The 16,853-nt window shown below is 35.2% G+C and overlaps 1 long non-coding RNA gene and 1 pseudogene across 1 annotated transcript in view; one reads left to right on the forward strand and one right to left on the reverse strand.

Annotated features, from left to right (window-relative positions):
- Window positions 1-16,853, forward strand: part of LOC144320526 (uncharacterized) — a 230,320-nt gene that overhangs the window by 170,535 nt on the left and 42,932 nt on the right. The window lies entirely within an intron of this gene.
- On the reverse strand, window positions 10,734-15,758 carry LOC144321295 (10 kDa heat shock protein, mitochondrial pseudogene; annotated as a pseudogene).

Raw genomic sequence — 16,853 nt, forward strand, 5'->3', positions numbered from 1 at the left:
TAAGTAAATAAATAAAAACTTTAAAAAAAGAAAAAAAAGAAAAACTGAATACAAAATATAGAATTCCCATATACCCCCTCATATTCCTCCCTCCCCAGTCTCCTCTATTATTATTATTTTGTAATAAAATGGTATATTTGTTACAGTTTATGAACCAATATCAATACATTATTTTAAACTAAAATCAATAATTTTTATTTTTTATTTTATTTTGTTTAAATTCAATTTGCCAACATATAGTATAGCACATAACATCCATAGTTTATATTAGGGTCCATTCTTGTATACTTTATTTTATTTTTATTTTTTTAAATAAAGATTTTATTTATTTATTCATGAGAGACAGAGAGAGAGAGGCAGAGACGCAGGCAGAGGGAGAAGCAGGCTCCATGCAGGGAACCCAACGTGGGACTCCATCCAGGGTCTCCAGGATCAGCCCTGGACTGAAAGTGGTGCTAAACCGCTGAGCCACCTGGGCTGCCCCATTTTTGTATACTTTATGCGTGTTGAAAAATGTATAATGACCTCTATCTACCATCATAGCATCGTATAGTTCTACTGCCCTAAAATCCTTCCTTCCCTCCAACCACTGTCCCCATAATTTTACCTTTTCCAGAATGTATTATTCAAAGGATTAAAATAATACAGTATGTAGCTCTTTCCAATAGGCTTCTAAGGTTCTTCCATGTCTTTATATTTTACTTCTTTTCAGTACTAAAGAATATTCCATCGTATGGATGTACCACAGTTTGTTTATCCATTTACATATCAAAGGACATCTTGGTTTCTTCCAAGTTTAGCAATTATGAATAAAGCTGCTATAAACATTCATGCACAGATTTTTGTTTAGAATGTATAAACATTCATGTGCAAATTTTTGTAAATTTTCAACTCGTTTGGGTAAGTGCGAAGGAACATGTGATAACAGTATGTTTAGCTTTGTAAGAAATGGCCAAACTATCTTCCAAAGTGGCTATATGGTTTGTATTCCCACCAGCAAAGAATGGAAGTTTCTATGGCTCTATATCCTTGCAACATTTGATGTTGTCAATGTTATAGATTTTAGCCATTCTCTGAGGTATGTGTTTTTATCTCATAATTGTTTTAATTTGCATTTCCATAGTGATATATCATGTTTAGCATCTCTTTGTATTTTATTTGTGTCTTGTGTCTTCTTTGGTAAGATGTCTTTCATATCTTTTGACTATTTTTAAATTGTTTTCTTATTGTTGAGTTTAAGGGTTATTTATATATTTTGGATATTAGTCCTTTATTGGATGGGTGTTTTGTAAATATTTTCTTTATGAATTATCTTTGTGTCTTTCACAGAAAAGTTTTTTATTTTAGTCAAGTCCAATTTATCCTTTTTTTCTTTCATGGATCTTCCTTTTGGTATTGTGTCTAAACCATTACCAAACTCAAGGTTGCCTAGATTTCTCCTGTGTTATCTTTTAGAAATTTTGTAGTTTTTGCATTTTACATTTAGGCCTATGATCTCTCTTGAGTTAATTTTTGTGAAAGATGGAAGGTCTGTCTCTAGATTCATTTTTTTTTGGCATGTGGATATTCCATTGTTCTGACACCATTTGTTGAAAAAAGATAGCTTTTTATACCTATCATTTCTTTCAGAGAAAATTCTCTTTTCGCTCACTGCTACACATTTGACAGGTTCCACTATCCAATACCCAGACTGTAACCAAGAAAATGACCAGCAGTTGATGCTTTATTGGTGATATGACAGGTCGATATATGACACCAGTAATTTAAACTAGGTTATTTATTTGGATCAGTTGTATAGGTTGTATGAAGCTTGATGTCTGACACATCAGCTTTGGCTATGTATTCACTGCTTAGTCAAATCTTGTAATACAATTTCTATGTAAATTCCTGTCAAAAGATCATATCAACAGCAAAAGTATTGACTTTCTGTGGCTATTACAACATTGATTGGCATTCAAATTAAGGAATATACCAAGGAATTGAGGTTATAGTTCTCATTTTGAGAATAGAAGAATCCTGGCCAGTGTTTTTCAATGGACATTCAGTGGAGTGACTGCATGATAATCAGCTAAGCTAGGTGTTAGAAAATGCAAATTCATGGACCACACTCAGACTCAAATTTATTCTGTGGAAGGTAACCTGTCTCTTAAGTTTGCTTAGACATTTTCCAAATATCTTTTGAGCTGAAAACCTAGGAAATAACCCTGGTGGAAGGCCTAAATTTCCCAGGGTACCATGCAAAATGTAATTATCTGTTGTGGCATTTAAGTGGCAGGATTCCAAGCTTGTATGTCCAGTGAAAGAAGCATCTTTAAGTATTTGGCTTTATTTGTGTGTTGAGGGGAGGGTATCTTTGTCTAAATGTCTCATATGCATTTCACATTTAACTTTTCTGAAGATGAGCATGTTATTGTATCACCAAATATATGACTACTACAGCTTCTATCTTGGTGAATAACATAACCACTCAGATGCTCAAACCAAAAATCTGAAAGTGTTTTTTCAGTTTTGTTCAGGTGATTATATCACCCTTGATTATCACTTAAGTATATCCATTCTCTTCCGCTCATATTCTCAATGTTTTAGGTTAAGCCCTCATAATTTTAGGGCCTATTTTACCACAATGGCCCCTTAATCCCTTCATTCTTAATCCACCTTTCACACAGATTGTTGTTATAATACACTTAATACTATGTACATCTGTTGGTGTCAGTAACCTGATTGAAATATTACAATTTAAACTCATCAGCATAGCAGAAATCTCTTCATGATCTTAGCTTTAGATATCCTCTTTAGCTTTACCTTCAGTTACTCTTCCAGATTTACACTGTGTTTCAGCCACCATTAATTACATTTCTTTGAATATTTTCATTCACCTTGGTCTGAAGTATCCATCCTTTTTCTTTTCCTGGCTGGAGTTAACTCTGCCATAAAGCCTTCACTGATAGACATTGCCCTCCCTATATTTAACAGTGCTTCTCTATACTTGCCACATTTATTTGCAGTTGTTTATTTAGCTGTTTCACCTCTTAATCAAATGGAACTCCTAGAAGACTGAATTTCTTTGTACAGATTTTCCTATATATATGACTGTATGAAAACTTAATACCTTGCTGAAACACACATTCAGGATTTCAATTTCTGACAAAGTGGAATCTCATGAACTTGGGGGGAAAGGCTATACAAATACAAAAGAAATAAATAAAATATTGGAAAATGCAACATTTTAACTAAATAGATGAGTTCACAGGAAGAGAAGCAGTATATACACAGTCCAAAATGGGAATAAGCCTATGAAAGAGAGCAGGAGTATCAAGGTGACTTTGCACCTCCACTGGAGAGAAAATGTGCTAGAGTTCAGATTCTTAATCTACAACACTGAGGCCTAGATCTCAATTCCTAGAAAGACAAAATGAAGCTGTAGCCTTGGGAGGTTGTGAGAATGAGGTCTTTAGTTAGTCACCATCTTTGAGTGGCTACAAATATGGGAAAAAGTTCTTCTGGCACAGAGAGACAAAAACAACACTTGTCTGTTTTCTAGATCACAGATAAAAAAAAGTCATCACTATTTAAAACCATAGGCCTAAACTGTTGCAAGTTTGGGGTGAAATCTACATTATACACATTGTTCAGCATCCCCCATGCTCAGAAATTTATACAAAATTGGTCCCAGGCCAATAAAACACTCCAAAGTCTGACAGAAGCAAACATTGAGCACCTGGGAAGGACATGCTCCCAATCAAGCAGAATGGGCTTCCCACAGATCAAAGATAAATCCACAATTCAAATTTAAGGAACAATCCACAATTAAGGAACATAAAAATCAGTAATCAAGAATCAGCATAGGGCAGCTATAGCAAAGCAGAATAGACCCCTCTAAGAGCAATGAAATAAATGTATTTTATGTTATTAAAAATACCAGTTGAAGTAATAAAAAGATACCATGATAAAAATAGTAATATTTGAAACACAACCAAATATTCTCCTAGAAGTAAAAAGTAGTTACTAAAAAATAAAAAATAAATAAAAAAATAAAGGGTGCATGGGTGGCTCGGTCAGTTAAGCATCTTATTTCAACTCAGGTCAGGATCTCAGGGTTCTGGGATCCACTGTTCATCAAGCTCCCCACTCAGCAGTGAATCTGCTTGTCCCTCTGCTCCTCTCCTCTCGTGCTATCTCTTTTCCAAATTAATAAATAAAATCTTCAAAATAAAATAAAACCACAATCAGTGAGCTTAACAGCATAATAAATACAACTGAAGTAGAAGTTCATGAATGGAAGTATAAATCTGAGAATCTTCTTATAAATAATACCTAACTTAAATGTGTGCAGGAGCACACAGATAAGTAGTTTGCATTAAAGATATTAAGGTCAAACTTGCATTGATAAGAGAATGTCCTAATAAAGACATTTTAGCTACCTCTTTTTAAGTATGAGATCACTTGATAAACAAGGGTAGTAAAGCCATTAAGGACAAGAGAATGGAATGGGCAGATGCATAGAGGTAGAGACTTAAACGGATGGAAAAATGAAAAAAAAAAGTCAAAGACATGGAAGATAGAATGTGAAAGCCCATCAGATATCTAGGAGAAGTTTTAAAAGGAGAATAGGTAGTATAGAAAAGACAACAGAATTAGATGCAGGAATTAAAGCAAACTCCAAAGTAGACATATGGAAATAAATGCATACATAGGTACCTTTTAGGGAAACTGCAAAACATCAAAGATGAAGAGATCTGAAAAGTAACTAGAGGAAAAAGACCTACAATGCAATGGCAATCTGAATGCAGACTACTCAACAGCAAAATTAAGTGAGAGGAAATAGAATATCAAAATATTTGTAATATCAAAGTATAGATAATAAACACTCATCAGAATAGAATGTTGTATCTAGTTAAAATATTTTTTCAGTAAAAGCACAAAATAGACATCAGCAGAAATGAAGAGTGTTTACTTTTAACTGACCCTTACTGCTTGCCTTTCCTAAGCAGAACTTATCTTAAGGTCAGGGAACATAATGAATGGCTGTTCTATGCCAGGCATAGTTCTAGGTGTTTGGGAAAAATCAGTAAACAAAGCAAACATCTCTTCCATTCTGAAGCTCTTATCCTACTAGTGGGAGACAGACAATTAAAAAATGGCCGTAATGTAATAATATGTATGTCAGAAGATAATAAATGTTATGGAAAAAAAGAATGTGAATAAAGGATGGGAGCTATTAGGACTTTGGGAGGGATTATGTTCCAATATTAATATTGTCAGGATAGCCCCATTTAAGCAAAGATTTGAAGTGAGAAAAGAGCCGACAAAATAGTTATCTAGGAGAAGAGTGTTAACATTCAGAAATAGGCAACACAAAAGCCTTACAGCAAGATCATAACTGGCATCTTCCAGGACAAATGAGAATGCTGGCATGACTGGAGAAAGTCAGCAAGGTGATAAAAGAGAAGACATTGCAGAGTTCTGAAAAGAAAAGTGATATAGTCTGACTTTTGTGTTTAAAATAGCACTATGAAAAATAAAATAAAATATCACTATGACTGCCATGTTAATGGTAGACTGAAAGGGACAAAGGAGACAGGGAGACTAAGAGGTAATTGCGGTAATAAAGCCAATTGATGATGGATGGCTTGGACCAGAGTGAACTTCTATGGGTAATTAAAAGTGTCTGTGGTCAATAGATGATATACTGAATTAAGAAATGAATAAATTCCTTACAAACATACAGTTTTCCAAGTGTAGAGAAATGCATTCCTGATATATTATCTGTTAGATTAGAAAACTTTAATTATGAATATCAGATAATGCATATTTAAATGATTCCATCAATAGGATGGCATTAAGCACTTTATATATGTAGTCTTGAATAGAAAATTTTTAAACAGATAAGAGGATTCTGAGGAGGTTTACAGTATTGTTTTGAAGTTAAGATGTTATCACATAGGGGTACCTGGGTGGCTCAGTTGGTTAAGCATCTGCCTTCAGCTCAGGTCATGGTCCTGGGATCCAGCCCTGTATGGGGCTCCCCGCTCAGTGTGAAGCCTATTTCTCCATCTCCCTGTGCCTGCTTCTCCCCCTGCTTGTACTCTCTCTCCCTCTGTCCAAGAAATAAATAAAATCTTAAAAGAAGTTAAGATATTACCATATAAAATGTGTGCTAAATAAGTCTGAATAAGTCTAGAAATTAGAAAGATTATTTAATTTATAGATGTGTGCCTGGAAAACATTTCTCAGTCTGGTTACCATGTTTCTTCATTTCTCACAATGTTTGTAAACCTTCCAGAGCATCAAGGAGTCAAAGGTACAGTTGAGGCAACCGTACATATTTAATGCATAAACAAATAATTGTGTGACATATGGCCATCAACCAAGTACTTTCAAATCAATGATCTCATGTGATGCTCATGAAATTTCTATAAAAAAGGTTGAGCAGACACCAATTGTATCCTCAGTTTACAGAGGAGATACTGAGATCCGGAGAAGACAGTGACTTTTCATAACTCATTCCACTAGAAATACACCATGAAGTGGAACTTAAATCAGATTTCTGGACTTCAGAAGTTGATTTTATGCTTCTATTCCACAGCTCTGATTAGACTTGGCCATCAAGTCCCAACGTAGTTGAGGGTCGGAGTTGAGTACTGAAAACAGCTGTGTCCACAAAGAATGTAGTCACAACCACTGTCAGGGTAGCTGACTCCTCACCCCACAAGTCCCCCCACATACATATGCACACAACTAAAGCCTTATAAAATAAGAGAAGCTGTGGCCAAGAGCAGGAACATATGATAAATATATGAGATTTTATTTTGTGCAACTTTTTTGCTCTCTCTTTTTTAAAGGAATTTGTATAGTTGAACATCCATTATTACTCTATCTCAGAGTAATTATGTTTTGGGTTCTGCATCATTAAATCTTATTGTCTATGTTGAAGACTCACTTTAAATTCACTAATTCTCTCTTCAAAACATAAAAAATTTAACTCAATGAAAATTCATTTAAGTTTGTTTGGGTATTATCAATCCTAGCTTCCCTGAATACATCAGTGTTTGCAAAGGTTAACCTGAGTGTGGCATGTGAACTTTAATTGCTGAAATTCTACATTACTTGAAAAACTAAAATGTGAAAGGTATGAACCAGTTTCTCTGGGGATTGGATTATATATCATCAAGTTGATTGGCTTTATAGAATTAGAATGTACATTTATCTAGGTTTGGTTGAATTAAGCATCTTTTTAACTTGGGTTTGTCTATATTAGTTTTAGGCTGAAAGCCTGGGGTAAAGATTTTCTTAAAACTAAGTTACTTTTGCAAATAAGGTTTCCCTAATATCAGTTTGTTTTCCACCATCCAAAGAACTTAAATAACAGAAGAATTGAAATTGCCTTATGATATAAAAACTAGGGCAGCCCCAGTGGCGCAGCGGTTTAGCGCTGCCTTCAGCCCAGGGCATGATCCTGGAGACCCAGGATTGAGTCCCATGTTGGGCTCCCTGAGTGGAGCCCGCTTCTCCCTCTGCCTCTCTCTCTCTCTCTCTCTCTCTCTGTGTGTGTGTGTGTGTCTATGAATTAATAAATAAAACCTTTAAAAAATGATATAAAAACTATTACACCTATATGTGCTTGCTCTAAGAAACAAAACACTACTCAGGATTACAGGTGCATATGCAGTGTTTATCTGATATTGACATTTGACTGTATTTAAGACATGTTATATTATGTAGAATTATATTAAAATTAGAAACCTGACTTGAAAGTGTGTGTTAATTTAGCAGCCAATAACACAGTCACTCCCAATTTCTCCCTAAATAACTATACTGGAAAAGAAAAATATGACTTTACTACACTGAAAATGAGCTTTAAAAAGGCTGTGCAAGTAAGTGCTTAGAACAATGCTTTGCACTGAAAGGGCCTTTGCACATTCAACTCCCTCTTGTTGTATTTCTCCTCTGTATTATTCACCCATGTAATCTCTACTCTTCCTTCAAATTTCAGATCAAAGAGAAATTTCCTTAGGAAAATTTTTTCTGACCGTACCTTCCACCACATCCTCTGCCTTGGCACTTTATGAAATATTCAAAGTATTTATTTTACTAAATATTCATTAGTATGATTATTTGGTGAATGTCTCTATTACACCATAAACTCAGTAAGAATTGTATTTCTTGTAAAGATTTGATTTATTTATTTGACTCACACAGAGAGAGTGAGCACAAGTAGAGAGAGTGGCAGGCAGAGAGAGGGAGAGAAGCAGGCTCCCGGCTAAGCAGGGAGCCCAATGTGAGGCTCAATCACAGGACCCTGGGATCATGACCTGAGCTGAAGGCAGACACTTAAGGAACTGAGCCACTCAGGTGACCCTAAAGAATTCTAATTTTTTATCAGCATTATATCCCTAGCACAAAAATGTCTGGCATAAAATAGTTTCTCAGTAAACTATTAAGAAATGAATGAATGAGTGAATTGTCACATAGTAAGAACCAAATAAATGGTGGCCAGCATAGTATTATTTTTCATCTCTATATTAATGTGATGCTAAATTATGGTTTCTGGAATTTCAGAATGGGCATGGTCTTCATGTGATCCCTACATACTTATATGCTGAAGATATGATGACTACTCCCTAATGGGTCTGGTGGAACAGTGAAAAAACAACATTTAGCTGAACCCAGAATAACACAAATGTTTCATAAAATCCAGTTTAGATTTAGGGGAATGGATGCACAAAATCTACAAAATAACCGAATAAAGAAAATTTCTACAGGAATTCAAGATTAATTTTTTTAAAGTGCCCATTTTGTTGGAACTACCTGAGCTTAGTGTTTACCTCAAGCTGCACCAAGTATAAATTTGGACAGTCATACTTTTACTGTGCTATTTCTGCATTTTTATTGGACCTGCATACTGCTTTCACTTTTCCCCAGTCAGTGCTTTTTTTTTTTTTTTTTTTTGTAGCCCTTCAGATTTGATAACATCAGGGATACAAGAGAGCCTTAGGTAGAGAAGAGATGTCAGGATCAGGCTTCTTTATGAGAGGTTAAATTCTCCCAAGCAATCCCTGGTAGTGGAACATATTGAACCACAGCAGCAAAGCATTCTAGACATTGTATGTTTTCACATACTCAGCTCAAAGTATCTAAGTGTGATAGGAGAAGTTACTTATACATTCAACACAAAAGAACCAGATGATTATCAAAAAGCCAGTATTAAACTGAAAGCTGGTCAGCACCCAAATGGACAGCTAAATAGGATAAAGACTAACCACACATCCTGCTTGTGCTTAAACACAGAATATAAGTGTGGGACCCAGGAAATTTAACAAAACCCCCTAACACTGGACAGAGCAGGACTGACTCTATTTTGTGCTGCACCCGCCTTGTGCTGACCTACTTATTACTTAGGGCACTGCCCCGCCCTAGTCAAGCCCAGGGCACACCCTAATTGGAAATCCGGCTCAGTGGACCGTGCAACTTTCTGCGTATCCCATTGGCCACTGGCCCCTATAAAGTTGCTAAGCCTCTTAGTCTTGGAGTCCAAGTCCCTGCTCCGCTGCATCGGGTATACCTGGACCCAGGCTCGAGCTTGTAAATAAACCCTCGTGTGTTTGCATCGGTGTGGTTTCTCGGATTTGCGATCTTGGGCACAACAATAAGTAGATCAAACTCCCTTGAGAATAAGTTAAGAGGGGAAGGTGAGAAAGAGAAGGAGCAAGAGTAGGAGGAGGATATATATGTGTATGTGTGTATATATGTGTCTATAGACTTACACACACAGTTTATTGCTAAAATAAAATAATGCTGAACCAGAAGAAGGGAAAATCATGTTTATGAAAAATGAAGACATATTTTCAATATTTTTAAAAAGATTTTATTTATTCAGAGAGACACAGAGAAAGAGAGAGGCAGAGATACGGCAGAGGGAGAAGCAGGCTCCATGCAGGGAGCCCCACCTGGTACTTGATCTCAGGACCCCAGGATCACACCCTAGGCTGAAGGCAGTCCCCAAACCGCTGAGTCACCCAGGCTGCCCTATTTTCGATATTTCTTGAAGAAACTTGAAAATCTCAGAAAACACACTATTATCCACTGTATACAAGCCATTCCAGTTATGAAATAGGAAAAAATACAAGAAGAAAAAAATTCAAAAATAAAAGTATCATGAGATTAAATTGGGAAGTGTATGACCCAAGAAAGGTTTAAAAAATAATAACGTAGCACCAAAGTGAAAATCCAAAATGATGACCTTAAGGAGAGAATTGTTACTATGAAACATAAGAGTTGCAAAGATCAAACTTAAGAGACACTCTTAGATGCAGTAGAAAAGGTTGAAGAGAAAAAAACTATGACAAAGAGTATGATCATTATGGAAGGAAAAGCTTCTTGATTCATTTTAAAAAATAACTGTGTATTGAGAACAATAAAATTGAACAGAGGAAATGATAATACCCAAGCTGAAAAAAAGATCTGATCATCCAGGTTGAAGAGTTCACCTTGCTCTAGGCAAAAATCAATGAAAAGAGCAACAAATTAGTTATGTCTGACAAATATTTGGATTATAAGGGTGGAGAATAAAATCCATTGGCTGTAGAGTGAAAACAAACATTACTGAGGACAGAAGTTAGATTGATACACATCCTCTATTTTTATTTTTTTATATATAAAAGAGAGGTATGAAAATTATTTACTTGAAAGATTTCACAACTTCACTGGAACAGGCAGCTTCACTTCATGACATTTCATAATTTTCTGTCTATATACTTTCCTGTCATCATCTATAAATAAGAAATAATCCATGTCATCTAGAATTACTTTGGTGCCTCCAAATTCTGAGAGAAGAACTTTATTTCCAACTTTCACCTTAACTGGTTAGATCTCTCTACCCTTTCCTTTAGGGCTTGATCTAGTATTGTTTGCAATACTTTTCATTGAGATTTTTCTGGAAGCATAATGCTTCTTTTGGTTACAGTTTCAGCTGCACCCCTTTCAAAGAGGGGAAGAAACTTTCTAAAGTTTCCTTAGAAGTTCCAGTCCTGCCATGACTTTGGCAGAGGCAGTTCCTACATTGCTCTGGAGCTGCCACATCACAAGGAGACCTGTAGTCTGACCCTTGGATCACATGAACATGGAAAAGCTCACACATCCTCTCTTTAAAGCTAATGACCAGAATATAATATAACACATATATAATTTTGTCCTAAAATTATTTTACGCAGAAAACTTGAATGCAAGCATCGTTCTCAGAAATGCAAGAACACATAAAATATACTAGCTCTGTAAAAAATTACTTGAAGATTGGGATGCCTGGGTGGCTCAGCAGTTGAGCGTCTGCCTTTGGCTCAGGGCGTGATCCCAGAGTTCTGCGATCAAATCCTACAGCAGGCTCCCTTCAGGAAGCCTGCTTCTCCCTCTGCCTGTGTCTCTGCCTCTCTCTGTGTTTCTCACGAATAAATAAATAAAATCCTTAAAGAAAATTACTTGAAAACGTATTCAAGTTGAATGAGAGCTTGATCTTAAAGTAGAAGAATAGGAATTTTGCTTAACCACATGGAGGGAACTACAAAGATGAAGTTTTTAATGTTTTGGCATTTTGAAAAATATGATATGTGATGTTTTGAAGAAAAATTGGCTAAATAATATTTTATGAATCTCCTAAATTAGAAACAGGACACCTCCCTTCTACAATAGTATATATAAGCAATAAAAATGCAAAAATAACATAAAAATGAGCAATGAGGAAATGAAGATGAAGTTATAGTAAGTGATAATCTGTACATGGCCTTATATGTAGATGCCGCTTTTATGAAATCAGTATGAACAACAGAGGCCTGAGTAAGGTAGAAGGGGTCCTGGCTGGATACAAACAAGCCTGTTAGGTGACCCACCTCAAAATATCCATAAGTCCTAACTGACCAATTAGTTACACCCAGACACAGGTACCATAAAGGAAAGTTCCATAGTTCCCATACCTCCTCACTTTCCACCTTAACCCCACCTGCCTCTTGGCAATCTTTTCATTGCTGTCCTGCTCACTGCTCCCTTGCAGTATACTCAATAAACTTCTTTCCTTTTTTTTTTTTAATTTAAGATTTTATTTATTTATTTGACAGAAAGAGAGCACAAGCAGGGAGAAAAACAGGCGAGAGAGAGGGAGAGGAAGAAGCAGACTCCCCACTAAGCAAAGAGTCTGATGCAGGGCAAGATCCCTAGGACCCTGGGATCATGACCTGAGCTGAAGGCAGATGTTTAACTGACTGAGCCACTCAGATACCCCTTTCAATAAACTTCTATCTCCTTTTTTTTTTCTGCCTTGAATGAATTCTTTCACTGCCTATGTTGCTGACCTCCACACAATCAGATTGCCCCACATTCGGTGGACCCACATCTGATTAGGAGGCTCCCACATTATAGAATAGGGTAACAAACTTGGCCTACAGAATAAGAGAAAAAGATTAAAGAACAGTAGACAAACACAAGACACCAAGATCATAAAATAAATGAATTGAGAAAAGATTGAAGATAAAAATTATCAAAATGTAAATGAATTTTAAATTCTTTTTTAAAAGTTAAATAATATATAAGTTAAAATAACAAGCTTTAATCTCATAGGAACTTTGAGAAATCCATATAAAACACAAATGGTACACAAAGATTAAACACTAAAAATTGATTTAAAAAATTAAGTAAATATAAAAGCAGAACCAAATATAAAAGGACTCAGGAATTAAATAATCAAGACTTTTCAAGTGAAAGAAATTAAATATGATAAAAGACTTCATTTACATCATTATAGGTGTCACACAAAGTTAGAATAATCATGATCCTTTTGTCCTGAATAATCAAGCATCAACATATAAAGCAAAATATCATAGGATTAATACACAAAAATAGTAATTGTGGAAGATTTTACTATACCTCTATTTTTTTTTAATTTAAGGTAGATAAAAATAAATGAAGTTATAAAATTTGTACAATGTAGTAAGATTGAATAAGTAGATTAATATCAAAATTCACAAGCAGCTATTAGAGACTAGACTTTTTTTTTAAGATTTCATTTATTCATAAGAGACACAGAGAGAAAAACAGAGGTACAGGCAGAGGAAGAAGCAGGCTTCCTGCAGGGAGCCCCAATTCTAGGACCCGAGACCACACTTGATCTGAAGGCAGACGCTCAACCACCAAGCCACTCGAGTCTCGAGACTAGACTTTTTTATGTTTACCATTAACAAATTTATTGTATGCCAGGATATTTATGTGACTAGAAGAAAGTGGAAAAGGAGGAAATGAGGCAGATGATGTTAGACAGGTAGGCAAGAATCTGGGCATTTATTTTCTGATAGAACAGGGTAAATAATTTGAATTCAAGTAAAAATTTTTATTTTCTTTTTATTTTAAAGATTTTATTTATTTAGTCATGAGAGATACAGAAAGAGACAGAGACACAGGCTCCATGCAGGGAACCCGACGTAGGAATCGATCCTGGGTCTCCAGGATCACACCCTGGGCTGAAGGCGGCGCTAAACCGCTGAGCCACCAGAGCTGTCCTCAAGTAAGAATTTTTAGATAGGTTAAGATGAGTGCACAAATCGGAAGATCTTAATGGAATCCATTGTATCAGAAGGGAATGCAGAGTAATATGGAACACATGACAGTAGGTTTGGCAGTGGGAGAATGTGGATGTTTTCTTTTGATAGGTTATTATTTTTTTTCTGATGAAACAAGTGCTTAGGGCATTGTTGAGGGTAAGAAATAGAAAGGATTAGTAGAAGCTTTAAAAGATTATTATTGAATTTGTCACCTTTTGGAGTGGAGAAGTGAATTAAGTAGAGATATTATTAGGATTTTGGTTGGTCTCTAGGGCCCACTTGAGGTTTGTAAGCTTATATTGAAAGTGAGACTTAACAGCATGGTTGCTTGTTGTTTCACAGCCAAATCCAATTACTTTAGTGGAGACACAAAATAGATAAAGAAAAAGTTATCTTTACAGTTGGAATGTAAACTTTGCAAGTGTGGCAAACCTAAGCTGAATAACACCCCTGCCCCAGGTGTCCATGTCCTAATCCCTGGAACCTATGAATGTTACTTTATATGGCAAAAGGAATTTTGCACATATGATTGAACTTAAAAAAAAAAAAAAAAAGATTTTGCACAAATGAGATGAAGGGATTATCTTGGATTACCCAATGTGCCTGATGTAATCACAGAATTCCTTATGAGAGTCAGAAGATCAGAGCAAGAGAAAACAATGTGAAGATGCGGAGGTTGGAGTAATACAGCTAGCAGCCAAGCCAAATACCAGTCTCTGGAAGCTGGAATAGGCAAAGAATGGATTTTTCCCTGGAACCTCCAGCAGAAATCAGCTCTGCTAACACCTTGATTTCAGAGCTATGAGACCAATTATAGAGTTCTCATCTCTAAAACTGTAAGAGAACAAACTTGTGTTGTTAACCACTAAGTTTGTGGCAATTTGATAAACCAAATGATTTCAGTGAAGGGAAAGAGGGGCAATGGAGTTGAGGTGTGCTGCAGCAGAACAATCTTAATGATAGCAGGGAGGGAAACAAGAACATAGGGTGCTGATGACCACAGGAAGTGGCAAGGCATGTTATAAAGCAGTAGAAATACCACAACTAAAAGAATGGGAAGAGAAAGGAAAGGAAAAGAGAAAAAAGAATAAGCTCATGTATTGTTATTCAGGTAATAAGTGAAAGATAAAGGATACCATTAAAATAGCAGAGAGTAAAAGGATAAATAACCAAATAGAGGGCCATCGGCATAAACAGATATAGAATACAAAATATAAATGTTTTTTAATTATGAAAAGAGCTAAAAATGAAAGATGAAGGAAATATAAAAAGAAGAAATAGCAATTATATATCATAGTATAACAAAATGATATGACAGTATTAAAAGTTTTAATTGCATATTGTATTAAAAATACACCTAAAATAGGATACAGGGAGGCTAAACTGAAGGATGGACAAAAGCAATATTTTAGTTTATTAACCAAAAGAAAAAGGTTACAGTCCTAATGTCAAAGTAGCATCCAAACTAAAAAGTATTAAAGATCACATAAAGGGTACTTTCTAATGCTGAAAGATATCATTTACAAAGAAGATATAGTAGTTACTGACATCTGTTAAACACATCTATTCCCTTTAAAGAAGAGAAACTACAGGAATTGCAAAGATAAATGGGTAAATGTATTACTAACAAAAGGATTTCATTCAATACTCTCAATAGAAGACAGATTTTCATATATATGTATGAATCCTATGTGATTTCACAAATCTGGAATCATGCAAGATCTTCTCAGTATATCAACCGTGAGTTTTTGTGATTCCATTTTCTGTTTGACATGTCAAATTAAGTTCGTTGTTTAGAGCTATATTTGTGATGGTATGTGTGTTTGTAACTTTAAGACAGATATCTGATTTGCCTGGCCCTTGTAACAGTATAGGAAATGTCTATTAATCATCAAAATGAGGCAATTGATCTACATGTTGACTTTTGCCCCAAATAATGAATGAAATTATTAATCCTGGTTAATTCTAGTTTTCAGATAACATAAAATATCTCATGGGAGAAGATGAGATAAACACATTAATTAGATTAAAAGAAAGGAGTGACCAGTTTGGATTCACATTGTACTTCAAAATATCGACACACACGTTTTTTAATAGCTCCTCAGACTCCTCTTTTATGCAATCTTGAATCATGCTGTGCACTGATCCAAAATGACATTTCAAAGCCTTTTGCTCCATCAGTACCCTTCTCTCTATCATGTCTGATGCTTACAAGAAATACTGTCAGACATTCTGAGAACTATCTATCACCAGGCAGTCAGATGAATGCAGAATCAGATAATTTAAATCCTGTACATGCTGAACAAAAGATAATCCATTTAGGGAATGGGAGGTTTAAAAAAAGGTCACTCCAGTCTGATAATGTCCATAGCAGCAAATCCTACATTTTCCTGTTGGATAAAATTATATACTAGACATTTACAAAGCCTCTTTCCTAGTCACACAGAAAAACTAATATTATTCTGAGTGACAATTTTAAGACAACAGTACCATGATAGAAGCCTCTAAAACATAAATATTGGACAAGAGACTTTTTTGTTCATCTTTAGGGAATTTCTCATGAACATTTCCAGAATAATTTCAGGTTATATAGAAGTAAAACTAGAATTGTATATTGACATGTGCATTTTTATTCTTTATATAATCCCATTCATGGACTTTCTTTCAACAGTGAAAAAGATCATCAAACTATCTCTTTACTCTTACTTAAGTTATATGTGTTTGTATTATTTAGTACTTTTCTTTTTTCTGTTTCTTCTTTTATTTTTTTCTAGCTTTGGCCATTTTTTAATTCATTTTTCTCTCTCTTTCCCCTTGCAGTTGACCGTCTCTAATCAAACCTAAACTGTATCTCTTTCTTATCTGACTTATTGATCTCTGAACATGTGCTATGTATTGGTCCTTCTGTGCCTCAACTTTACCTGGGTGCCTTTACCCACTACTATTTTTAATATTATAAATTCTCACAAACTCTAAAATCCCTTCTTCTTTCTAAAGCAATTGTAGCTAATGATTATATCCCCTCCTTTTGCCCTCCTACCATACTCATTTCCTATTTTTTCTATGGATGCTTTCTTTTGTTTCTTACTGTTTTCTATGTACATTTCCTGTTCCCAGATAGAGAAATAGGGCAATTTTATACTGTTCTCAAAAGTTGGATTAAGTATGTGTCAGTAGATATTTTTTATGTCATGATGCCCATAATGCCATAATGCCACAAGTGAAATATATCTATGGTAGTTAATATTGTGGTATAATTTTAATAGAATTCAA

The sequence above is a fragment of the Canis aureus genome, chromosome 9 (assembly GCF_053574225.1).
Source record: "Canis aureus isolate CA01 chromosome 9, VMU_Caureus_v.1.0, whole genome shotgun sequence".
Classification (NCBI taxonomy): Eukaryota; Metazoa; Chordata; class Mammalia; order Carnivora; family Canidae; genus Canis; species Canis aureus.